Below are 26946 nucleotides of genomic sequence, written 5' to 3' on the forward strand. Positions count from 1 at the left end.
ACACACACACACACACACACACACACACACACACACACACAGACACACACACACACACACACACACACACACACACACACACACAGACACACAGACACACACACACACACACACACACACCACCTATGCTAAGTCACTTCAATTGTGTCTGACTCTTTGAGACCCCGTGGACAGTAGCCCGCCAGGCTCCTCTGGTCCATGGGATTCTCCAGGCAAGAATGCTGAAGTGGGTTGCCATGTCCTTCTTCAAGGGGTCTTCCCAACCCAGGGATCCAACCCACATTTCTTGTGTCTCCTGCATTGGCAACTGGGTGTTCTTAGCGCTAATGTCACCTAGGAAGCCAAATATATATGTATCTACATATACACATACACATACATTTGTCATTTCATGCTATTTTAAGCCGGAGAAGGCGATGGCACCCCACTCCAGCACTCGTGCCTGGGAAATCCCATGGACGGAGGAGCCTCGTAGGCTACAATCCATGGGGTCGCTAAGAGTCTGACATGACTGAGCGACTTCACTTTCCCTTTTCACTTTCATGCATTGCAGAAGGAAATGGCACCCCACTCCAGTGTTCTTGCCCGGAGAATCCCAGGGACAGAGGAGCCTGGTGGGCTGCCGTCTATGGGGTCGCACAGAGTCGGACGCAACTGACGCGACTTAGCAGTAGCAGCAGCAGCTATTTTAAGCATAAGTATTCTTCTTTTCAAAGTGATAAAAAAATATTTCATTATTTAAACAACCCAAATTCTGAAGCAGTTAGAACTTTACTGCAAAGAACATTGACTTAATTCTTGCTTGTCTGCACAGAGAAGAAAGCAAGGCCAGTCTGCAGATCTCGGCCTTCTCTTCCCTGTGAGCTGGTTAGCCTGTGATTTATGGTGGGGCAGGGTCATTTCTGTCTAGTGAGCCACTCATCAAACAAGTGGACTGCAAACACGACAGCCTTGACTTTGACACTGCCAGCACTGCATGACCACTCCACCCGCTGCAGGGCAACCAAAGAAGGTGAAGAGAAGCAGAAATGCTTTATCTGAAAGATCTGCAATTTGCTACAATGGAAAGCTTTCAGTGCTTGCGACAAAAGGAAATGAAACAACTTTTACAGTTAAAACCAAAATCCAAGGAGCAAAAATGAAACCAACCAAACAAAAACCCCAAAAGTTGTTGTTTAAAAGAAAACACTTCAAAAATTATCAAACAAGAGATGTGGTGATTTAAAGAAGTCTGAGCAAGGCATTTTGATGCAGCTTATTTCACTACCTTCTCCCCTTTCTTCTCTTTCCTCCCTCTTGACCTTTATTATTTTCTCCCCTGCTCCCTCATTTTCCCTCTTCCATCCTCATTCCTCTTCTACCTCCCTACCCCTCTTCCCTGCAGACTTCTACCCTTCAGTTTCTATATCAAAAATTTTCAGTGTTAAGAAAGGGAAATTTATCACAGGAATTGGAAGTCTAGAGAAATGGAATGGAAATGCCTGCAGGCCATTTTGAGAATCATCCATGATTTGAATTTAAAAATTGCCACAAGCACAGTTTTATTTGTCATGATGCTTTCTTTTGTTTCTTCTTGTTGTTTTTCAATTTCAGCAACATATTTCTGTTTCTTCAGGATTTAAAAATCTTAAGAGATTGATCTCCCCTCATGAGAGTAAGTTCAATGTTTCTGCCACCTGTCTGAATCATCCAGAAGGGCCTTGATGACCAACTTAATGATCAAATGGTCCATTTCAGTGGTTTAATCAGTATAGTTCTCTAGAAATTCATTCTGTGACTTGCCACCTGGTCTATGACATTGGCCTTCAGGCATGGTATGTGCCTGAGGGATCGGTCTCCCAAGTGATGGGAGGGTGAGGGTGAAGGAGGTTGAATGAGAGCCAGCCCCTCCAAGCAGGAATGCAAACTCAGATCAAATGCCCAGGAGACCTGTGGGGATAAGACTCCCAACCCAGTCCTGGCATCCAGCACAGAGAGTGTTCTCTGTTCTCTCTGAACTCATTTACATTAGAGTCAAACAAAGAGTAAATAAAACAAAGTACTTTCTGGACAAATATAAATCAAAACTACTGTAGATTTTCTGCTTTATAAAATGCTATAAAGGTGGCTATTTCATTGCCAGTTTCTCTTGCAACTGAGGATTGTTAGTATAAGGAATATTCTTTGGAAAGCTAGTCTTTTTCTAAATTAAAGTCTTACAGAATATGGAAATGACCAAAAGTATTAACATAAAGTTTGATTATGGATATTTTGTAGGAAATAATTTAAAATATCAAAAGAATTTTTATCCCAGAGTTGTTAGTATAGCAAAAATGTGTTACAGAAATGTGCAAAAAGGAAGCTATGGCTCCATAAATCACGGTGTAAACATGCAGTGAGATTTTGTGCAGCTACTAAAAGTGATTCTTTCCAAGATTTCAATGATATATAGAGATGACTTAGAAAAAAGCCACAGTATATCTTGGCAGCAAGTGAAGGAATGTGGTCAATCTACATTTATTGATGTGGAGCCATCTTCAAGACAAATAAGGTAGCAAGTAGGATTTTTCATAGTCACAGGCTTTGTTGTACGAAAATATAACTTCACTTTCCTTACCATAGTATCTGAATCTTACTTCCCTTATCTCTAGTGGAGGAAGACACATCAAGTCATTTCTTAGGTAGACTCTGTCAAATGCAATGACTTCTTAGTCATTACAATGTTTAGGCTGAAACAAATCAAGTATTGGATGCTAGAACTCTGCTACAGTTGATCTTGAAAATCCAGATGCCTTTGCCATGGTGTTTGCTGCAAGGTATGTGTTCATTACCTGTGCACTCAACTCTGTAGCCAAACCTCATTTTGGTTTCAGCTAAAACAAGTGACATTACTTTGCCAACAAAGGTCTATCTAGTCAAAGCTATGTTTTTTCCAGTAGTCATGAATGGATGTGAGAATTGGACTATAAAGAAAGCTGAATACCAAAGAATTGATGCTTTTGAGCTGTGGTGTTGGAGAAGACTCTTGAGAGTCTCTTGGACTGCAAGGAGATCCAACCAGTCCATCCTAAAGGAAATCAGACCTGAATATTCATTGGAAGGACTGATGCTGAAGCTGAAACTCCAGTACTTTGACCACCTTATATGAAGAACTGACTCATTGGAAAACACCCTGATGCTGGGAAAGATTGAAGGCAGGAGAATAAGGGGATGACAGAGAATGAGATGGTTGGATGGCATCACTGACTCAATGGACATGAGTATGAGCAAGCTCCGGGAGTTGGTGAAGGACAGGGAAGCCTGGTGTGCTGCAGTCCATGGGGTCGCAAAGAGTTAGACATGACTGAGTGACTGAACTGAACTGATTCAGAATTTCCAGGAATGCTAGAAATGTAATTTGTTCTTTTGTTATATTTTCCAACCTTGCTGGTGTGTAACGGAACACATGTGGGGTTGGAACTATTTGGAAATGGAGCCATAATGCAGCATCGTCCCCATAAAGGTGGCCATATTGGTCTACTGTTTGAGGTTATTGGCATAGTTCCAGCACCATGGTAACTATTAATTGGTTTTAATGATGCAATTTTATTATTTAACTGATTTAAAAAAAGAATGACTTAGGAGTTAAGTTCTCTTTCCAATTATGTCAGATTTACCCATGTGGAATTACAAATATCCCTCAGAATGATAACCATTGTCAAATGAGACAGTGCAGTCAACTAGCAGTCATTCAGAATGCCCATTGAGCACCATGTGCAAGACAGTCAAATGGAAATTGATCATGCCTTGTATTTGCACAATGCTTCATTTTATAGGACACGCCTGTGAATTTTCTTACTTGATCCTAAAAAGAAGTTTATGAAGTAAACTAGGAGAGAGTCTCATATTATAGGTTAGAAACAGGAGTTCAGAGTTGAACTCTTTGCCCTAAAATACACTGGTAAATGGTAAACTTGGAACCAGTACTCAGCTGATTGTACCTGGGATGCTGTTTCTAATATTCCACATTGTCACATTTTCTGTTGGCTTTGTAAAGAGGCTGTGGTAGGGAAACTGGACAAACACTCGGGAGTGTGAAAGTGATGCCTCTGGGTGTGGAGGCTTCAGGAGGGCCTTCTAAAAGGTGAGGCTGGTGGAGCTAAGGGCTCCTTCTTTCATCAGCTTCCCCAAATCACCTAGGACCAGCCCTCTGGGCACGCATGTGTGTGTTCATGTGTGGTGTGCTAAGTCATTTCAGTCCTGTCCAACTCTTTGTGACCCTATGGACCATAGCCCACCAGGCTCCTCTGTTCCAGGATATCTCCCAGCAAGAATACTAGAGTGGGTTGCCGTGCCCTCCTCCAGGCATCTTCCCAACCCAGGGATCAAACCCAGGCCTCCTATGAGTCCTGCACCGGCAGATGGGTTCCTTACCGATAGCACCACCTGGGAAGCCCCAGCCCTCTGAAAGTACATTCCAGCTCAGGTTGTGTTTTTCTTTTATTACTTCCTGCCCCATTTTGGGGGGGTCTCCCTGGGCTTCTCTGGTGGCTCAGATGGTAAAGAATCTACGTTCAATGCAGGAGACCCAGGTTCAATCCCTGGAGAAGGGAACGGCCTTCTGGTGGGTTATAGGCCATGGGTCACAATGAGTCGGGCACGACTGAGTGACTAACACTTCCGGTCAAAAAATACCCTGAGCATTAGAAAAAAGTTACAAGCTGTAGGTATCAGATCCCCCAAGATGCCATTTGTTAAACAACACTATCAGAAGCTGTAGCACTTGGGCGTTTCTTCGTCTTCAGAATAACTCAGTGAACTTCTACCTCTGGTTTGCAAACAGAGCATCTCTTTAAAGCCAGAGACCTCTTTAGTGCACATCAAAGGATGACGAAGAGGAGGAAAATAGACTCAAAAGTCTTCTGAAGACGTAAAAGTCATAGCTTCCCTGCTAATATTTTGTATTTTTAATATTTGCCACAGTATTTGGGAATCATTCAATAAGCCTTGATTAGATTTACATAAAGACAGCAGGCTTTCTGAAATCCCAAGTGAGGAGTGGGTGGTTAAAAGGAGGCGACTAGAACAAGACTGTCTGTGTAACAGAGTATGAGCCAAATGAGAAATCCAATGCACCTCTTCTGCCAGTTTTTAGCATAAGCCCAACATCCAATGTCAACAAAGGAAAAGAAGAAAAGAATAAGAACAAGAAACACTCGTGTCTTTCACAGTAGAAAACAATGAAGGTAAATATTATGCTAAACAATTTTAGATGTATTCTGTTAGCCTTATGAAAGAAAACTAGCTGTTTAGAAAATCATCAGGCTTTTCTTCGTCCAACATGCTTGGCAGTGGGGGTTTTTCCCATGTGTCTCCGTTTTGGGAAAGTGTTTTCATATTGGTGGCTGCTAAGCTGAGTCAGCACATTGTGATAATTAAGCTGAAGTCATGGGTCTAGTTGGTTACTTGTCTGTGTATGTATTCATTTATACTTGGCTCTATTCTAAAAATGCTTTGAGGGGGCAGCACCCAATCGCTCACTGTACTTCGTGTCTTGATCCTCTCTAGTCAATTATTAAAAGTACAAGTGATCATTTCAAAGGACACTTGGATGATGAATAGCGGAATACAGATTTTATCATTATAACTAGGAAAATAAGCCAGAATGCTATCTTAAAATATTAAACTAATGGTAGGTCTGTAGCAGCTTCAGCCATAGATGAAGGATAGACAATTCTGGGAGCTTCCCACGTGGTGCTAGTGGTAAAGAACCTGCCTGCCAGTGCAGGAGATGTAGAGACATGGGTTCAATCCCTGGGTCAGGAAGATCCCCTGGAGGAGGGCATGGCAACCCACTCCAGTATTCTTGCCTGGAGAATCCTGTGGACAGAGGAGCCTGGTGGGCTATGGTCCAAAGGGTCACAAAGGGTCGAACACAACTAAAGCAACTTAGCACACAAGTGGACAATTTTAATTAAAAATAATGTGCAGTGTGCTATGCTCCAAATGGTCATGAAGGCCCACGGAGGCTAATGTACCCAACCACCCTGCTCTTGGCATCACCCCAGAAATATTTTCCTATGATCCTCAACTTCAGAGAATTTTAGTCCAAACCATTGCCTCTTGTACCACTAAAACTACAGCATAGAGACAGTGGGATATGTCACTAGATACTGAACAAGATGTTTATATAATTGCTGACAGTTCTGTTCAATCTAATTTTAATCTTGAACTAATTTGGACTCTCCAAATTTGTTATGGCAGAGTTGAAGAAATGGTTAAACTTGAAGTCTCTATCTTCAGAAAGAGTCACTTCAGAAAGCAGTTGAGGACTGCTGCAACTGCTTTCTAGTTAGTTTTGTAGCTAGTTCAATGGACGTGGATAAGTCACTAAAACTCTCAGTGCCTCAGTCTGCTCATTTGAAAGTGAGGTAACAATAATACCCGTCTCATCACCGTTTGAAATAATACTTACAAAATGCTTAGCACATTGTGAATGAAACTTGTTGATATTGGCCATTATTACTGTGCGTGTGGTACTATCTTAGGCTTTACAGATACCAAGATGTCTGTGTCTCTTTGAGCTGCTATAACAGCCAGGCAGAAAGGGTGAGGAAGCTCTCTGGGATGTCTTTTATAAGGGCACTAATCCCATGCATGAAGGCTCCACCTTTATGACCTAATCACTTCCCAAAGGCCCCTCCTCCAAATACCTTCACATTAGGGATTATAATTTCATCATATAAATGTGGGGGAACACAAGCATTCAGTCTATGGCACAAAATGATTAAAATACAGACTACCCTCAAGGAGCTTGTATTAGTCTGGATTCTCAGGAGAAACATAACCAATAGGATATGGATATATCCATCTATTGATCTATATACCTATATGTTACATAAGTATATACAGAAATCTCTATGTCTGTATATGTGGGGAGAGAGAGGGGAAGAAAGTATAAGGAATTGACTTCTGTGATTATGGAGGCAGAGAAGTCAGAGATCTGCAGTTGGTAAGCTGAAGACTCGGAAGATCCAATGATATATGTCACAGCTCAAAGACGTCCAAAGAGAAAGGATTCTTTCTTACTCAGCCTTTCATTCTACTCAGGCCTTCAACAAGTTGGGCGAGGCCCACGCACACTGGGGAAGATGACCTACTTTATTCCATCTACCAGTTTTCAACACACCCAGAAATAATGTTTAACTAAATATCTGGGCACCCTATGGCCCAGTCAAGTTGATGCACAAAATTAACATTTACAGAGCTTTTAGTGTGACATGGGAGATAGATACATGAATAAGTAATTACAACGGAATGAGGAAAGTGCAGTAATGGAACAATATGAAAAGAGTTATGACATTTGAGGAGGAAGATGCTAATCAATCAGGAGTAGTTGGACAAAGTTTCTAGCAGTTCGGATACTTGAATTGAGTCTTGAATTTTGGAAAGTAATTTTCCATGTATCCAGGTATATGTAGCGGGGGGGGGCATGGAATTTTAGGCCATTTCTCACCTACTTCGGTGCTAACATACTAGTCCAAGCAGCTATCATTTTCACTACACCATCCATCCCATTAGCCTTCTAACTTTCCTCTTGCTTTGATTGGTGTTCTTCTCTGATGAATTCTTCATACAGAAGCCAACAGGGAGCTTTAAGTCCACAAATGAGTTCACTGGACACTGCTGTCAATGCTCCAATAATTTTCAATCATACTTGGTAGAAAATTTGAGGTTCTAACACTGCAATGCCCCATATGATCCATATTCTATGACTTCTCATAACTTTTCTAACCCAATTTCCTGGAAATTTCCTTCTCTGTTGCTAGATACTGCTACATGGAGCTCTTTCATGAATCTGACAAACCTGCTTTGATCTCAGAGTATTTGTTTCTATCTGGAATAATTTTCCTGTAAATATTCTTATGACTTCCTCTCACTTCATTTAGGTCTCTGCTTGAAGTTAGCATCCTTAAATGGCTCAACATCCCGGTTATCAGTTTATCCTGCCCCCCACTTTTTTACAAATACTGCAGCTTTTTTTTGTTCTCTGAAATTTACAGAATTCTAAATGCAATCTTCTTCCTACTCCCACAACATACAAAACTCACATTGAAATGTGAGATAGGTGAGCATTCTGAAAAAGGATTAAAGATCCTATGAAACCTGTGAACAGCATAGTCTTTGTACAGTTATTTTCACTTTCTCCTCTTTAAATGCATAATGAGGTAAATTCATACATATCAACTCGCTGCAACTGATTTCAATTAAGTTATAAGAATTTTAAATGCCAAGAGAGATACCCAACTATAAAGATACAAATCTATTTTACAGAAGATGGCCGTTATCATGAATTTAACTTTTTTAATTTATTTTTTTAATTGGAGAATTTTCCTTTACAATGTTGTGTTGGTTTCTGACATACAATAATGGGAATCAGCCATAATTCTACAGATATCCCCTTCCTCTTGAGTCTCTCTCCTCCTATAGGTCATCAGAGTGCCAGGCTGGGCTCCCTTTCCTATATAGCAACTTTTCACCAGCCATCCATTTTACACATGATAGTGTATATAGGTTGATGATACTTTCTCCATTCATCTCACTCCTTCCCTTGCCTACTGCATCTACAAGTTTGTTCTCTACATTTGAGTTTCCATTCCTTCCCTGCAAATAGGTTCATCAATACCATTTTCTAGATTCCATATATATGTACTAATATATGATATTTATTTTTCTCTGACTTACTTCACTCTGTATAATGGGTTCTGGGTTCATCTACCTCACTTGAACTGACTCAGATTCATTCTTTTTTAGGGTTCAGTTATATTCCATTGTATATATATACCACATCATCTTTATCCATTTATCTGTTGATGGACATCTAGGTGGCTTCCATGTCCTTGCTATTGTAAATAGGGCTGCAATGGGTATTGGGGTACATGCATCTTTTAGAGTTGTGGTTTTCTTAGGGTATATGCCCGGTAGTGGGATTGCTGGGACATATGATAGATTTGTTCCTAGTTTTTTAAAAGAAATATCCATATTGTTCTCTATAATGGCTGTATCAGTTTACATTCCCACCAACAGTGTAGGAGGGTTCTCTTTTCTCTACTTCCTTTCCAGCATTTATTGTTCATCGCTTTTTTTTTTTTTTTTAATGGCCATTCTGACTGGAGTGAGGCGATAACTCATTGTAGCTTTGATTTTCATTTCTCTGATAATTAGTGATGTTGAGCATCTTTCTATGTGTTTATTGGCCATCTGTATGTCTTCTTTGGAGAAATGTCTGTTTAGGTTTTCTGCCCGCTTTTTTTATTGGGCTCTTTGTGTTTCTGATACTGACCTGTATGAGCTGCTTATATATTTTGGAGATTAATCCTTTGTCAGTTGCATTGTTTGTGATTATTTTCTCCCATCCTGAGGGTTGTCTTTTATTCTTGTTTATTGCTTCATTTGCTATGCAAAAGCTTTTAAGTTTAATTAAGTCCTAGTTGCTTATTTTTGTTTTTACTTGCATTACTCTAGGAAGTGGATCAAAGAGGATCTTACTGTGATTTAGGTCAGAGAGTGTGCTTCCTATGTTTTCCTCTAAGAGCTTTATAGTTTCTGGCATTACGCTTAAGTCTTTAATTCATTTTGAGTTTATTTTTGTGTATGATTTTAGCAGCGTTCCACTTTCTTTTACACATAGATGTTCAGTTTTCCTAGCACCACTTACTGAAGAGGCTGTATATTCTCCATTGTATGTTCTTGCCTCCTTTGTCAAAAGTAAGGTGCCCATAGGTGTGTGGGCTTATCTCTGGGCTTTCTATCTTGTTCCATTGGTTTCTATTTCTGTTTTTGTGCCAGTACCACACTGTCTTGATGTCTGTAGCTTTGCAGTATAGTCTGAAATCAGGATAGTTGATTCTTTCAGCTCTATTTTTCTCTGTATTTTCATACAAATAATGAAAATTTGTGTTCTAGTTCTCTGAAAAATATCACTGTTGGTGTGATAGAGATTGAACTGAATCTGTAGATGGCTTTGGGTTGTATAGTCATTTTTCATAATATTGATTCTTCTAATCCAAGAACATGGTGCATCTCTCCAACTGTTTATGTCAATTTTGATGCCTTTCATTAGTGTCTTATAGTTGTCTGCATACAGGTCTTTTGTCTCATTAGGTAAGTTTATTCCTAGGTATTTTATTATTTTTGTTGCAATGGGAAATGGAATTGTTTCTTTAATTTCTCTGAGTTTTCAATGTTACTGTATAGATATGCAAGAGATTTCTGTGTATTAATTTTTTATCTTGCAACATTACTGTATTCATTGATTAGCTCTAGTAATTTTCTCATGGCATCTTTAGGGTTTTCTATGTACAGTATCATGTCATCTGCAAACAGTGAGAGTTTAGTTCTTTTCCACTTCCTTTTCTTTCTTTTTCTTCTCTTATTCCCATGGCTAGGACTTCCAAAGCTCTGTTGGATAATAGTGGCAATAATGGACAGTCTTGTCTTGTTCCTGATCTTAAAAGAAACACTTTTAGTTTTTCACCATTTAGATTAATGTTTGCTGTTGATTTGTCATATATAGCCTTTATTATGTTGAAGTAGGTTCCCTTTATGCCTACTTTCTGGAGAGTTTTTGTCATAAATGGATGTTGAATTTTGTCCAAAATTTTTTCTGCATCTATTGAGATGACCATATTTTTTTGATTCTTCAGTTTATTGATGTGGTGTATCACACTGATTGATTTGTAGATATTGAAGAATCCTTGCATCCCTGGGATAAGCCCCACTTGATCATGGTATATGATCTTTTCAATGTATTGTTGGATTCTGTTTGCTAGAATTTTGTTGAGAATTTTTACATCTATATTCATTAGTGATATTGGCCTGTAATTTTCTTTTTTGGTTGGTATCTTTTTCTTGTTTTCTTGTCAGTATCTTGCTTTCTTTTGATTTGTGTGTTTATTGTTGTTTTGCATATATCTAGACAGCTCCCTGAGATGATGCTTGAGTTTAGTGTTGAGGGATGAATTAGCAGGTAAAAAACTGGGGAGAAGATAATCCCAGATCAAAGGACATGCATGTGCTCTCTCATCAAGAAGCAGAATTCCACCTCAGAGAAATGCAGGTGGTCCTGCTGTGTGGGTGAATGAGAGAAAGGAGGACAGGGAGGAAGACAGGGGGGTCATCTGGGGAACACACAGACTGGGGACCTGCAGGCTTCTGCTTCGCATGTTCATATCTACCAGCACCCCATCCTTCATTGTGAGGTGCTAGTCTCATATTTCATGTCTCACAACAGTATTTCTCAAGCTTTTTTTTATTGTCCCCCCACCTAAGGAGTCTATTTAAATATATTTTCCTAATACTGCTGCCTATGAAATTTTAATATCAGAGATATGGCCTTTCTGGTTTATCTACTGTCCATTTTGATCTATGCTTTATGTATGAAAAAGAAATTTTCTCCACTCTGAGAGCCAATTTTTGCCTCTGTTGAGAATGTATGTTTATTCTCTGACAGTATGATTCTCTCTGTCTCCCTCTTCCTCAGACAGACAGTTTCTAGGGAGAGCATCTGAATATCATAGAATATCACATATGTAACAGGAATTGAACCACTTTCACATGCTGTTAATTAAATTCACACAAATCACAGAAACTTTTCTTTAGCTAGTGCTAGAGGCTAACAGCATCTTACTAATTCTGCCCATTTTTTGTACCATGCATGCCATGCATGTGTGCTCAGTCGTGTCTGGCTCTTTGCAGTGAAAAATCCCATGCAGTGAAATCCCATGGACTGTAGCTCGCCAGGCTCACCTGTCCATGGGATTTCCCAGGCAAGTTTATTGGGGTGGGTTGCCATTTCCTTCTTCAGGGGATCTTCCTGACCCAGGAATCAAACCCAGGTCTCCTGCATTGCAAGCAGATTCTTTACCATCTGAGCCACCAAGGAAGCTATTTTATTTATTTATTATTATTTTTTTGTACAGGGACCACCTTATTCTGTATCAATGCATTTTAAGTGGTATTTGGGACTCTGAAACATTTCAAAGGATGTTGGATACCAGATTCCTAGAGTCTGCCTTGAGTGATAACTCATATATTTACAGGGTACTTACCCTCAAAGTCACTGCCTCCCAAACCCACCAAGGCAACAAACTGGAGAGCACGAGAGGGAACAAAAGGGCATCTAAGAAATGAATCTCAATACTACACTCATTGCAGCAAAGCTTGCAGGTTTTTTAAAAATCATTTTCTTACACAGCATCTATTTACATTTAATCTATTTTCTAAACACATGATTGATTTGAGGTGGCAAAATAGAAAGGGGAGAAAGAGGTTAATGCAGGTGAGCACATAACAGAAAAACACAGAAAAGCAGTGACAACACATCTATTAATATGAACACATATCAGTCTAAGCCCTGTTAACATAGCCACAAATAATTTCAGGTATAACAATAAGCAGAATTTTACTGTGTTTATAATGTCCCTAGATGATTACCATATCACCTTTTATTTAGGGAGATGGAGCATAAGAACCTTATTTTCCAGAATTTCCAATCAATGTGATTGAAATAGTTATTTGCTTAAATTAATAAAGCTTCATATAACTGGAAAATTTAGCTATTCGTATAGACATGAGGATTCTGGATAGCATCTGCCTTTAATAACTGTAGGAGCTACAGTATAGCTATAGTTATAGTTCAGTTGCTCAGTCGTGTCTGACTCTTTGCGATCCCATGAATTGCAGCATGCCAGGCCTCCTTGTCCATCACCATCTCCCGGAGTTCACTCAGACTCACGTCCATCGAGTCTGTGATGCCATCCAGCCATCTCATCCTCAGTCGTCCCCTTCTCCTCCTGCCCCCAATCCCTCCCAGCATCAGAGTCCAATGAGTCACCTCTTTGCATGAGGTGGCCAAAGTACTGGAGTTTCAGCTTTAGCATCATTCCTTCAAAAGAAATCCCAGGGCTGATCTCCTTCAGAATGGACTGGTTGGATCTCCTTGCAGTCCAAGGGACTCTCAAGAGTCTTCTCCAACACCACAGTTCAAAAGCATCAATTCTTCGGCGCTCAGCCTTCTTCACAGTCCAACTCTCACATCCATACATGACTACTGGAAAAACCATAGCCTTGACTAGATGGACCTTTGTTGGCAAAGTAATGTCTCTGCTTTTGAATATGCTATCTAGGTTGGTCATAACTTTTCTTCTAAGGAGTAAACGTCTTTTAATTTCATGGCTGCAGTCACCATCTACAGTGATTTTGGAGCTCCCAAAAATAAAGTCTGACATTGTCTCTACTGTTTCCCCATCTATTTCCCATGAAGTGATGGGACTGGATGCCATATCTTCGTTTTCTAAATGTTGAGCTTTAAGCCAACTTTTTCACTCTCCTCTTTCACTTTCATCAAGAGGCTTTTTAGCCCCTCTTCACTTTCTGCCATAAGGGTGGTGTATCTGCATATCTGAGGTGATTGATATTTCTCCCGGCAATCTTGATTCCAGCTTGTGCTTCTTCCAGTCCAGCGTTTCTCATGATGTATTCTGCATAGAAGTTAAATAAGCAGGGTGACAATATACAGCCTTGACAGACTCCTTTTCCTATTTGGAACCAGTCTGTTGTTCCATGTCCAGCTCTAACTGTTGCTTCCTGGCCTGCATACAGATTTCTCAAGAGGCAGGTTAGTTGGTCTGGTATTCCCATCTCTGTCAGAATTTTCCACAGTTTATGGTGATCCACACAGTCAAAGGCTTTGGCATAGTCAAGAAAGCAGAAATAGATGTTTTTCAGGAACTCTTGCTTTTTCCATGATCCAGTGGATGTTGGCAATTTGATCTCTGGTTCCTCTGCCTTTTCTAAAACCAACTTGAACGTCAGGAAGTTCACAGTTCACGTATTGCTGAAGCCTGGCTTGGAGAATTTTGAGCATTACTTTACTAGCATGTGAGATGAGTGCAATTGTGTGGTAGTTAGATCATTCTTTGGCATTGCCTTTCTTTGGAATTGGAATGAAAACTGACCTTTTCCAGTCCTGTGGCCACTGCTGAGTTTTCCAAATTTGCTGGCATATTGAGTGTAGCACTTTCACAGCATCATCTTTTAGGATTTGAAATAGCTCAACTGGAATTCCATCACCTCCACTAGCTTTGTTCGTAGAGATGTTTTCTAAGGCCCACTTGACTTCACTTTCCAAGATGTCTGGCTTTAGATGAGTGATCACACCATCGTGATTATCTGGGTCATGAGGATATTTTCTGTACAGTTCTTCCATGCATTCTTGCCACCTCTTCTTAATATCTTCTGCTTCTGTTAGGTCCATACCATTTCTGTCCTTTATTGAGCCCATCTTTGCATGAAATGTTCCCTTGGTATCTCTAATTTTCTTAAAGAGATCTCTAGTCTTTCCCGTTCTGTTGTTTTCCTCTATTTCTTTGCATTGATCGCTGAAGAAGGCTTTCTTATCTCTTCTTGCTATTCTTTGGAACTCTGCATTCAGATGCCTATATCTTTCCTTTTCTCCTTTGCTTTTCGCCTCTCTTCTCTTCACAGCTATTTGTAAGGCCTCCCCAGACAGCCATTTTGCTTTTTTGCATTTCTTTTCCATGGGGATGGTCTTGATCCCTGTCTCCTGTACAATGTCATGAACCTCATTCCATAGTTCATCAGGCACTCTATCTATCAGATCTAGGCCCTTAAATCTATTTCTCACTTCCACTGTATAATCATAAGGGATTTGATTTAGGTCATACCTGGATGGTCTAGTGGTTTTCCCTACTTTCTTCAATTTAAGTCTGAATTTGGCAATAAGGAGTTCATGTTCTGAACTCCTGGTCAGCTCCTGGTCTTGTTTCTGTTGACCGTATAGAGCTTCTCCATCTTTGGCTGCAAAGAATATAATCAATCTGATTTCGGTGTTGACCATCTGGTGATGTCCATGTGTAGAGTCTTCTCTTGTGTTGTTGGAAGAGGGTGTTTGCTATGACCAGTGCATTTTCTTGGCAAAACTCTATTAGTCTTTGCCGTGCTTCATTCCGCATTCCAAGGCCAAATTTGCCTGTTACTCCAGGTGTTTCTTGCCTTCCTACTTTTGCATTCCAGTCCCCTATAATGAAAAGGACATCTTTTTTGGGTGATAGTTCTAAAAGGTCTTGTAGGTCTTCATAAAACCATTCAACTTCAGCTTCTTCAGCATTACTGGTTGGGGCATAGACTTGGATAACTGTGACATTGAATGGTTTGCCTTGGAGACGAACAGAGATCATTCTGTCATTTTTGAGATTGCATCCAAGTACTGCATTTTGGACTCTTTTGTTGACCATGATGGCTACTCCATTTCTTCTGAGGGATTCCTGCCTGCAGTAGTAGATGTAATGGTCATCTGAGTTAAATTCACCCATTCCAGTCCATTTTAGCTATAACATTCAATATAGCACCAAGTTCAAAGCTCCCATGAGACAAAATAATAGACTTTGTTCATTTTGAATAATGATTGAAATGAAAAGTTAGAGTTCTTGGTTTACATGTCTAGGATTTAAAAAATGTAATCCAGTATCCTGAGTAGCTTTAACACTGGTCAGCACAAGCTGTGATAAAAACTGTAATTAATTCCCTTAGTGATAATGATGGAAACTCAGTGTACAAAGGTTTATTTGCATCAATATATGTAGATGAGTTGACTCAGAGATTGAGGAATGTTATGTAGCTAGCAGAATTGCATTCAGGTTAAGCAATTTGTCAAGAAGCATGTCCCTGCAGAGATAATAAGCCATTAGGATAAAGTTACTTTGAGCTAATCTATTATTTGAACTTTATTGAGAAAAAAAATAATAAAGCAATGCCTTCCTTACCAGCAAGGGATTGATAATCACTATCAAGAGCCCTGGGATTGAGAATCAAACAAATTCCATTTGTTTAATATAGTTGAGAGGTAGGGATGGGGTGGAGGGGCAAAGCCACCCTGAGCTCACAGATTATTATTATTTTTTTATTGAAGTATAGTTGATTTATAGTGTTTGTTAGTTTCAGGTGTATGGCAAAAGAATTCATGTATATGTATATATATGTATATGTATATATATACACACACACACATTTTCAGATTGCTTTCCCTTATAGGTTATCAGTACATTCAGTATAGTTCCCTGTGCTATGCAGTAGGCCCTTGTTGGTAATCTATTTTACCAACACTATTCTATATACTAGTGTGTACACATATAGTGTATATGTGTACACTATATACTAGTGTGTACATTTTTGTCCCTAACTCCTAATTTATCCTCTTTACCTATCCCCATTAGTAACCATAAGTTTCCCTCTACATCTGTGGGTCTGTTTCTGTTTTGCATATAAGTTCATTTGTATTATATTAAATTCCACATTTAAGTAGTATCATATGATTTGTGGTTCTCTGACTTATAATGATAATCTCTAGGTCCATCCATGTTGTTGCAAATGGCGTTGTTTCATTTTTTATGGCTGATAATATTCCATCATATATATATATATATATATGCATGCGCACACACACACCATATCTTCTTTATATATTCATCTGCTGATAGACATTTTGGATTGCTTTCATATCTTGGCTATTGTAAATAGTGCTGCAGTGAACATTGGAGTACATGTATCTTTTTTTTTTTAAGTGTAATTCACAGATTATTTTTTAATATATTTTTTATAACCAGGATGTTTGTTTTGCTTGTATTATCAATAGAAAGATGACAATTTGGCAAAAAAAAAGTGCACTTATCCTTTTCTCTATTCTTTTATATCTAATACCCCAACCCAAGTAAGATGGTAGGTGTTGCAAGAGGTCATCAGAGGGCAGACACACTGAAACCATACTCACAGAAAACTAGTCAATCTAATCACTCTAGGACCACAGCCTTGTCTAACTCAATGAAACCAAGCCATGCCTGTGGGGCAGCCCAAGATGGGCGGGTCATGGTGGAGAGGTCTGACAGAACGTGGTCCACTGGAGAAGGGAATGGCAAGCCACTTCAGTATTCTTGCCTTGAGAACCCCATGAACAGTATGAAAAGGCAATATGATAGGATACCAAAAGAGGAACTCTCCAGGTCATTAGGTGCCCAATATGCTACTAGAGATCAGTGGAGAAATACCACAGAAAGAACGAAGGGATGGAGCCAAAGCAAAAACAATACCCAGTTGTGGATGTGACTGGTGATAGAAGCAAGATCTGATGCTGTAAAGAGCAATATTGCATAGGAACCTGGAATGTCAGGTCCATGAATCAAGGCAAATTGGAAGTGGTCAAACAAGAGATGGCAAGGGTGAACGTCGACATTCTAGGAATCAGCGAACTAAAATGGACTGGAAAGGGTGAATTTAACTCAGATGACCATTACATCTACTACTGAGGGCAGGAATCCCTCAGAAGAAATGGAGTAGCCATCATGGTCAACAAAAGAGTCCAAAATGCAGTACTTGGATGCAATCTCAAAAATGACAGAATGATCTCTGTTCGTCTCCAAGGCAAACCATTCAATGTCACAGTTATCCAAGTCTATGCCCCAACCAGTAATGCTGAAGAAGCTGAAGTTGAATGGTTTTATGAAGACCTACAAGACCTTTTAGAAGTAACACCCAAAAAAGATGTCCTTTTCATTATAGGGGACTGCAATGCAAAAGTAGGAAGGCAAGAAACACCTGGAGTAACAGGCAAATTTGGCTTTGGCATGCGGAATGAAGCACGGCAAAGACTAATAGAGTTTTGCCAAGAAAATGCACTGGTCATAGCAAACACCCTCTTCCAACAACACAAGAGAAGACTCTACACATGGACATCACCAGATGGTCAACACCGAAATCAGATTGATTATATTCTTTGCAGCCAAAGATGGAGAAGCTCTATACGGTCAACAGAAACAAGACCAGGAGCTGACCAGGAGTTCAGAACATGAACTCCTTATTGCCAAATTCAGACTTAAATTGAAGAAAGTAGGGAAAACCACTAGACCATCCAGGTATGACCTAAATCAAATCCCTTATGATTATACAGTGGAAGTGAGAAATAGATTTAAGGGCCTAGATCTGATAGATAGAGTGCCTGATGAACTATGGAATGAGGTTCGTGACATTGTACAGGAGACAGGGATCAAGACCATCCCCATGGAAAAGAAATGCAAAAAAGAAAAATGGCTGTCTGTGAAGAGAAGAGAGGCGAAAAGCAAAGGAGAAAAGGAAAGATATAGGCATCTGAATGCAGAGTTCCAAAGAATAGCAAGAAGAGATAAGAAAGCCTTCTTCAGCGATCAATGCAAAGAAATAGAGGAAAACAACAGAACGGGAAAGACTAGAGATCTCTTTAAGAAAATTAGAGATACCAAGGGAACATTTCATGCAAAGATGGGCTCTATAAAGGACAGAAATGGTATGGACCTAACAGAAGCAGAAGATATTAAGAAGAGGTGGCAAGAATACACAGAAGAACTGTACAAAAAAGATCTTCACGACCCAGATAATCATGATGATGTGATCACTAATCTAGAGCCAGACATCTTGGAAAGTGAAGTCAAGTGGGCCTTAGAAAACATCTCTACGAACAAAGCTAGTGGAGGTGATGGAATTCCAGTTGAGCGGTTTCAAATCCTGAAAGATGATGCTGTAAAAGTGCTGCACTCAATATGCCAGCAAATTTGGAAAACTCAGCAGTGGCCACAGGACTGGAAAAGGTCAGTTTTCATTCCAATTCCAAAGAAAGGCAATGCCAAAGAATGCTCAAACTACCACACAATTGCACTCATCTCACATGCTAGTAAAGTAATGCTCAAAATTCTCCAAGCCAGGCTTCAGCAATATTTGAACCGTGTACTTCCTGACGTTCAAGCTGGTTTTAGAAAAGGCAGAGGAACCAGAGATCAAATTGCCAACATCTGCTGGATCATGGAAAAAGCAAGAGAGTTCCAGAAAAACATCTATTTCTGCTTTCTTGACTATGCCAAAGCCTTTGACTGTGTGGATCACCATAAACTGTGGAAAATTCTGACAGAGATGGGAATACCAGACCAACTAACCTGCCTCTTGAGAAATCTGTATGCAGGCCAGGAAGCAACAGTTAGAACTGGACATGGAACAACAGACTGGTTCCAAATAGGAAAAGGAGTCTGTCAAGGCTGTATATTGTCACCCTGCTTATTTAACTTCTATGCAGAGTACATCATGAGAAATGCTGGACTGGAAGAAACACAAGCTGGAATCAAGATTGCTGGGAGAAATATCAATCACCTCAGATATGCAGATGACACCACCCTTATGGCAGAAAGTGAAGAGGGGCTAAAAAGCCTCTTGATGAAAGTGAAAGAGGAGAGCGAAAAAGTTGGCTTAAAGCTCAACATTCAGAAAACGAAGATCATGGCATCTGGTCCCATCACTTCATGGGAAATAGATGGGGAAACAGTAGAAACAGTGTCAGACTTTCTTTTTTTGGGCTCCAGAATCACTGCAGATGGTGACTGCAACCATGAAAATAAAAGACGCTTACTCCTTAGAAGAAAAGTTATGACCAACCTAGATAGCATATTCAAAAGCAGAGACATTACTTTGCCGACTAAGGTCCGTCTAGTCAAGGCTATGGTTTTTCCTGTGGTCATGTATGGATGTGAGAGTTGGACTGTGAAGAAGGCTGAGCACCGAAGTATTGATGCTTTTGAACTGTGGTGTTGAAGACTCTTGAGAGTCCCTTGGACTGCAAGGAGATCCAACCAGTCCATTCTGAAGGAGATCAGCCCTGGGATTTCTTTGGAAGGAATGATGCTAAAGCTGAAACTCCAATACTTTGGCCACCTCATGCGAAGAGTTGACTCATTGGAAAAAAACTCTGATGCTGGGAGAGATTGGGCGCAGGAGGAGAAGGGGACGACTGAGGATGAGATTGCTGGATGGCATCACTGACTCGATGGACATGAGTCTGAGTGAATTCCGGGAGATGGTGATGGACAGGAAGGCCTGGTGTGCTGCGATTCATAGGGTCGCAAAGAGTCGGACACGACTGAGCGACGAACTGAACGAACTGAAGTGGACCTTTCTCAGGATTGATTGAGTCAGGAAATAGCAGAATGGTTGAATTAGTTGCTCACAAAGAAACAGCCTGAGAGATTTAAAAATAAAACTGAGCAAAAGTGAAGCTTAAAAAAATCTTTTTTTAACATAAGGTGGTATTGTAAACACCATCAGAGAACTTTGAAGTCTCCAAGGAGAGTTATTGTGGATGAAGAAAAAGGAACAGCAGCAAAGGGAAGGGGTGAGAGTCCACCAGTTGTTCTTGGGTACTGCTGCTTTCCTCTCTGCCTGTGCAGATCCTGACGTCTGCTTTCTAAACAGGGCTTCCCTGGTAGCTCAGCTAGTAAAGAGTAGCCTGCAATGCAGTAGACCCTGGTCCATTCCCTGGGTCAGGAAGATCTCCTGGAGAAGGGAATGCATAGCTACTCCAGCTTACTTGGGCTTCCCTGGTGACTCCCATGGCACAGAATCAGCCTGCAGTGCGGGAGACCTGGGTTCAGGCCCTGGGGTGGGAAGGTCCCCAGTGCTCAGAAGGCCCTGAAGAGCTCCTTTGTTCAGAGGAGATTCAGAAAAATTTTGAGAAAAGGATATCTGGTGATCTAACATAAAACCTTAACAAGAGGAATGACTGGCTTAAATGCTGTAAGAGTTACAGTAACAAGAGACAGACTTGCATTAGTTAGGTTGTTTGCCCTATTTCCTTTACTTCTAATTAACTGTGACAACTCCACAAATAAACTATTAAGCTTCAAAGATTTCTAAATCTTGGAGAGTCATTCTTATGTCAGCAACTTTTCAATTTCAAGCAGTGGATTTTAAAAGGTAATTTCAAGGGTTGATATTTTGAAAATGGAGAATTTGAGGCTACTTAATATGTTTACTTGTCTTTAAACCCTCTACTCCCTGATTTATACAGCACAATTGAATTCTGGTTCTTTCCTCTTTCCCTGAATGCTAGTTATGTTTACTTGTTTCTCATCAGAACCCACCTCGGTATGTTCCCCATGGTTCTATCTTTGGCAACTCTTCCTGCACTAGATGCTCTATCTTGACTTTTGAACACAGTGGGGGAAGGAGACGGTATGATTTGAGAAAGTAACATTGAAACATATACATTACTGTGTGTAAAATAGATAGCCAATGGGAATTTTCTATTTGACACAGGGAACCCAAAGTTGGTACTCTGTGACAACCTAGAGGGATGGGATGGGGAGGGAGATTAAAGAAGGAGGAGGGTGTTGTTTTTGTTCAGTCACTTAGTCATGTCCAACTCTTTGTGACCCCATGAACTCAGCATGTCAGGCTTCTCTGTCCATCTCTCTCTCCCTGAGTTTGCTCAAACTCATGTCCCTTGAGTCAGTGATGCCATCCACCTATCTCATCCTCTGTTACCTGCTTCTCTTCCCCTCAATTTCCCCCAGCACCAGGGGCCTTTCCAGTGAGTCAGCTCTTCCCATCATGTGACAAAAGTATTGGAGTTTCAGCATCAGTCCTTCCAATGAATATTCAGGACTCATTTCCTTTAGGATTGACGGTTTTGATCTCTTCACAGGCCAAGGGGCTCTCAAGAGTCTTCTCCAGTGCCACAATTCAAAAGCATAAATTCCTTGGCGCCCAGCCTTCTATTTGGTTTAGCTCTCACTTTCATACATGACTATTGGAAAAACCATAGCTTTGACTATAAGGACCTTTGTCAGCAAAGTGATGTCTCTGCATTTTAAGACACTGTTGATGTTTGTCATAGCTTTTCTTCCAAGGAGCAAGCAACTTTTAATTTCATGGCTGCAGTCACCATTTGCATTGATTTTGGAGCCAAAGACAATGAAATCTGACACTCTTTCCACATTTTCCACATCACTTTGTCATGAACTAATAGGACTGGATACCATGATCTTAGTTTTTTGAATGTTGAGTTTTAAGGAACCTTTTTCACTCTCAAAGATGGAGGGGATACACACATACACGCACCCACACCTATGACTGATTCATGTCTATGTGTGGAAGAAACCAACACGATATTGTAAAGAAGTTATCCTCCAATTAAAAGTAAAAAAAAAAAAAAAAAAAACCTGTCATAGGAGTTCAACCTTATTTCATGGATTGAACTAGTATCCATATACTATAATAATTCTATATGAAAGAAAACAACTTTCTAAAGAACATTTTTTACACTAACAATGCCCAGTTATATCAGAAGCTAGAAATAAACTCTTTATGGCTTTCTACACTATGGAAAGCCCACAGGTTTTATTTGTATCTATATTTATCCAGAAAGCATTTTACTTACCCCTTGTTTAATTCTGCTATAAATGAGTATGGAGGGAATGAAGAACCTGTAAACTCTCTTCATCATGATGGATGACCTGCCAACGTCCGGTTTACAAAGTTACTTTCAGAGGTCTACTATAGCAGAACCACATAGCAATGCTATTTTGGTCTTTATTTAGGTGAAAATATTTTATTGTCTTTTAAATTCAGAATTTATATTATTATCACTGAAACTAAATTTTAACACACTTCAAATATTAAAATGTATAAAACTTCCAAAAAAGTGAAAACCTAAGTGAATAAAGACAAGCTTAGTGGATAAACGAGGACAAGGTCTAGGCTTTTCCTGTGTGCCCACACGGGTGGCTGAGATGGCAGTTCAAAGCTTAGGTCTTGGTGATCTTAGGGTGATCCTCCTAGATCTGCTCCCTGTGATGTCCTATATGATCTCTGTCGATATTAGGCGAAGCTTTCCAGGTGGTACAGTGGTAAAGAATCTACCTGCCAGTGCAGGAGATGCGAGAGACTTGGATTCAATCCCTGGGTTGGAAAGATCCCTTGAAGTAGGAAATGGCAACCCACTCCAGTATTCTTGCCTAGAGAATTCCACGGACAGAGAAGCCTGCTGGGCTACAGTCCGTGGGGTCGCAAAGAGTCAGACACGACTGAGCACAGCACAGGATATTATAGAGATTAGAGAACTAGAGAGGGCGCGGTGGGGGTGGGGAGCAGGGAGGGAAAGTGAAGAGGGAAGCCAAGAAGAAGGCACAGGAGGGGAAAAGATGGGAGAAGGGTGAAGAAGGAGGAGAGAGGACAAAAGGGAAGGAATTAGGAACAAGATACTTCTAAATATTTCTCATACTTTTTCAAATAAGCCTGTGTCTTATTTGATAACTTTGAGGATTTTTTTTTTTTTTTAACACGAGTTTCTTGTTTGGTTGGTTGCTTTGGATTTTTGTGTGTTTATTGGTTTATTTTATTTCATTCAAAGAATTTTAAGAGTTTTTTCATTCTGTGGAACTTTAAGAAGCATTTCCTGACACCCATTTAATGAGAGTCATTTATGTTCCACTCTGGTTGCCCTTACTTCTGTCACAGCACTTATAACTTTGTTTGTTTGTCTTATCATGTCAGTTGTCACCAGAAGGGCAAGGACTGGTCTGTTTTTGTTTTTGTTTATTTGTTTTTAATGACATGCATTTGCCAGAAAATAACCTTTTCTATAAAACAGAATCCTGCACATGAAAATTCTTAGTACACAATATTATATATCAAGAATGTAAGGAAAGTACAAAAATATGAGAGTATTTCTCATATAAAAATATGAGAGCAAGTCTACTTGTTAAGAACATGTGGGCATAAATGAGGCTCATTAAAGGATGTACGCAAATGATCTCCCTTTGATTCTCCCTTTGAAACACTCCCTAATTGATCACAAATTTGCTGAACCACTCTGCTAGATAATTAATACTTAAAAACTGGAGAATTTTTTAAGAGTTAGCAGAACATCTGGAAGCTGTGAAAATTGTGATTTTTGAATGAATTTCTAACTATACATTCTCTCTGCTTTACTCAAAAGTGTTCCCATATAGCCACACTTGTCTCCAATTTCTACCAAACCTGAATATCATGGAATTTTACTGATAGCACTCTTACTCCCCACAGAAACCTAGAAACTTAAATGTTGGTCTTTCCTGCTTGTCTCGAGCCCATGTCTGAGTCCTAGAACTTATTTCTCCTGCTATAGCATTTTCATCCATTCATCACTTTGCCTGTATCTATGATTTGGGAATTTTGAATCACCTTTTAATTCATTTATGCATTCATTACTCATGTGCTCAACAAATATTTACTGAGTTGCCTTACCACCGCTAGACATAAAGGCGAATAAGCAGTTGTTCCTGCCCTGAAGAGAATTACCACGGAGGAGGCTGCCCAGCTGTCCGTTCAATACAGTGCCATGAATGCTGCTGATTAATTCAAGGGGTTGTTGAGCCCTTACTCTGTCCCAGTGCTGTGCAAGGCAGACGTTATGAACAGATTGCTATATAAAAGGGGTATCTAAATGCAGGAAGGGGAAATCCTCCAGAGAAAGTGATCCTGAGTTAGGTCCCGAGGGATGAGGAGGCTCTAACCAGAGAGGATCAGGGGCAGAGGAACAGGGAGGAACATGTTCACAGCAGAAGGAGCAGCACAAACTTGTAGTTGCCAAGGGGGAAACAAGGTGGGGGCTGGACTGGGAGTTTGGGATTAGCAGATGCAAACTACTTTATATGGAGTGGTAAACAATAGGGTTCTACTGTACTGTACAGGGAATTATATTCAACATCCTGAGATAACCCATAATGGAAAAGAATAGGAACAAGAATATATATATACACACACACACATACACACACACACACACATATATATATGACTGAATCATTTGCTGTACAGCAGAAATTAACACAATGTTGGAAATCAATTATGCTTAAATAAAATAAACTTTAGAGAAGCAGAGAGAGTAGCAACAGAAAAGTTTCTGAAGCAAGAAATCTCTGCTAGGGGCATTGGCTACCCTTGGCTGTGGCTGGCCCTTAAAGCAGTAGGACTGAGTATTGCAGCAGCACTTATCAAATCTGTGTTGAATAAAGGAATAGAGAGAAATAAAGCTGACAAGACAAGGAGGAACAAAATCTTAAGAAACCTTTTAAGTTGTGCTAAAGAGTTTGGACTTCATCTTGACAATTTGGGGAGTCCATTGAAAAGAATGGTAGGCTAAGGGGAGCTGGAATAGGAAAGAGGTGTGATCAGGCTTTTATTTTAAATTTCCTGTTTTGATGTTACCATCAATAATGATATGGGTGCGAGTGGAGACAGGGAGCCCGCAAATGAGGTTCTGGCTGTAATCTAGATCTTAGTAACCCAAAATGTGGTCCTGGACAAACAGCATCATCTGTATCAGCCAGAAGCTCATTGGAAATGCAGAAGCAGGTCACAGCAAAACTTCTGAGTTAGACTTTGCATTTTGATAAGTTTAGCAAGTGATTTGAGTTTGTATTAAAATTTCAACTGCACCAATGTGGACTTTATTATGTTCACGGTAGCAGGGCTAAGAAAAAAGGGAATATTTGAGAGGTATTTCACTGAAACAGTCCTCTAGACATTTTGAATTAATGAATGAGAGGGGAGGAGAGCTGGGCAGATGTGTCTCTAAGTGAAGAAAAGGTTTAAAAGATCTGGTATTGATCTCTTGGGCCTGTACTTTACAAAATTGATTTGTAATTATTCACAGAAGTAATAAAATTGTTACATTGCTAATCTCTGCTTTGAAAACTATAGCCAGGGGAATGCTTAGAATTATAACATAGGAAATATCATGGAGTTAAAAGGCTCTGTAGCTAGCACTTTTTAGATTACATCCTACCTCAAGGTTTCTCTTCATGGCAACATATCAGAGCCTGAGACAATACTTTGTCTTAGTTCAATTTAGCATGAGTCTAGCAGATCAGAGAGGGAGAGGGAAAGGAGGTTATAGGAGAGAGAGAAACAGACATAGGGTCAAAAAGAGAGTCCAAATCCTTCCCCCCACAAAAAATTTCATGGAAGTAATAGCATTTGAGCTGGATATTGAAAGAAGAATCTGATTTGAATAAGCAGAGATAAGATAAATGGGAGTGAACACAGAGATCTGTTTGTCATCCGCAGGTAAACAGTGTATGAACCGCACAGACTGGTTAAGCGGGGGCATTGGGAGTGTAGGAAATAAGGCTGAAAGCATAAATATTGATCAAGGTGTGGCAGAACTTAAAAGCCAAGCTAAGGAGCATGGTTTGACTTAGTTGGGAATGGAAAGCTATGAGAGTTGTGATTTTCAACTCTTGGCTACCATTAGAATCATCTGTGCAGTCTTTAAAACACCGATACCTGAGCCCCATCCCCGTTAACTCTAATGTAGTTGTTCTGGATTGTAGCCAAAGCATCAGAACTTCTGAAAGCTTTCCCATGTGATCCTAAGATCAGCCAAGCCTGAGAACTACTGCCCTAGTGCACTAAAGGACTTTGAGGAAAGTAGTGATATTACCAGGGACTAGTTTGTGCTCTCTTTGTGTCTCTGGGAAACCAGTCAGTAGTTTACAGCAGATCTGTTTCTGTTTGTTCATGTTTTATAAAGCTGCACTCCTGAAGACCCCTAGGACTGTTTGAACAGGGTGCCGTGGGTGTCAATCCTGAATTCAATGAAACGTGGACTTCTTCTTTTTACCATTTGAAGTTATGGCTTTAATATGATTGTTAAGAAAAAAAAAAAATGCTGTGTTGCCTCTTTCCAGAAACCAGCTCTGTGTAGCTCTGAAATCAAGTTTTTACTGGGTGATCTTTTTCCACGCTTTGTGTCTGCTCATGACAGAGAAATGACAAGAATTGCCAGGTTTTAGAATGTATAATCTCCTCAGGTATTTTTTAAAAGTCAGTAGGAATCTCCGCTTTTCCCTTGCCTACCTTCCCATCTAGCCCTACATTCTAAGAAATGTGTTGTTTGTAGTGAAGTATCCATGGCAGAGATACCTACTGTCATAAAATGTGTATAATTCCTCATAGATTATCAATTGGAAATTTGAAAATGGAAACTTTTCATATTGAATTCTAGACCCATTAGTGTCCCATTGGGTTATTCCAATAGTATTCTATGCCAGTAGTATGAAGGACTTATTTTGT

Source organism: Oryx dammah, unplaced genomic scaffold (genome assembly GCF_014754425.2).
Source record: "Oryx dammah isolate SB20612 unplaced genomic scaffold, SCBI_Odam_1.1 HiC_scaffold_18, whole genome shotgun sequence".
Taxonomy (NCBI): Eukaryota; Metazoa; Chordata; class Mammalia; order Artiodactyla; family Bovidae; genus Oryx; species Oryx dammah.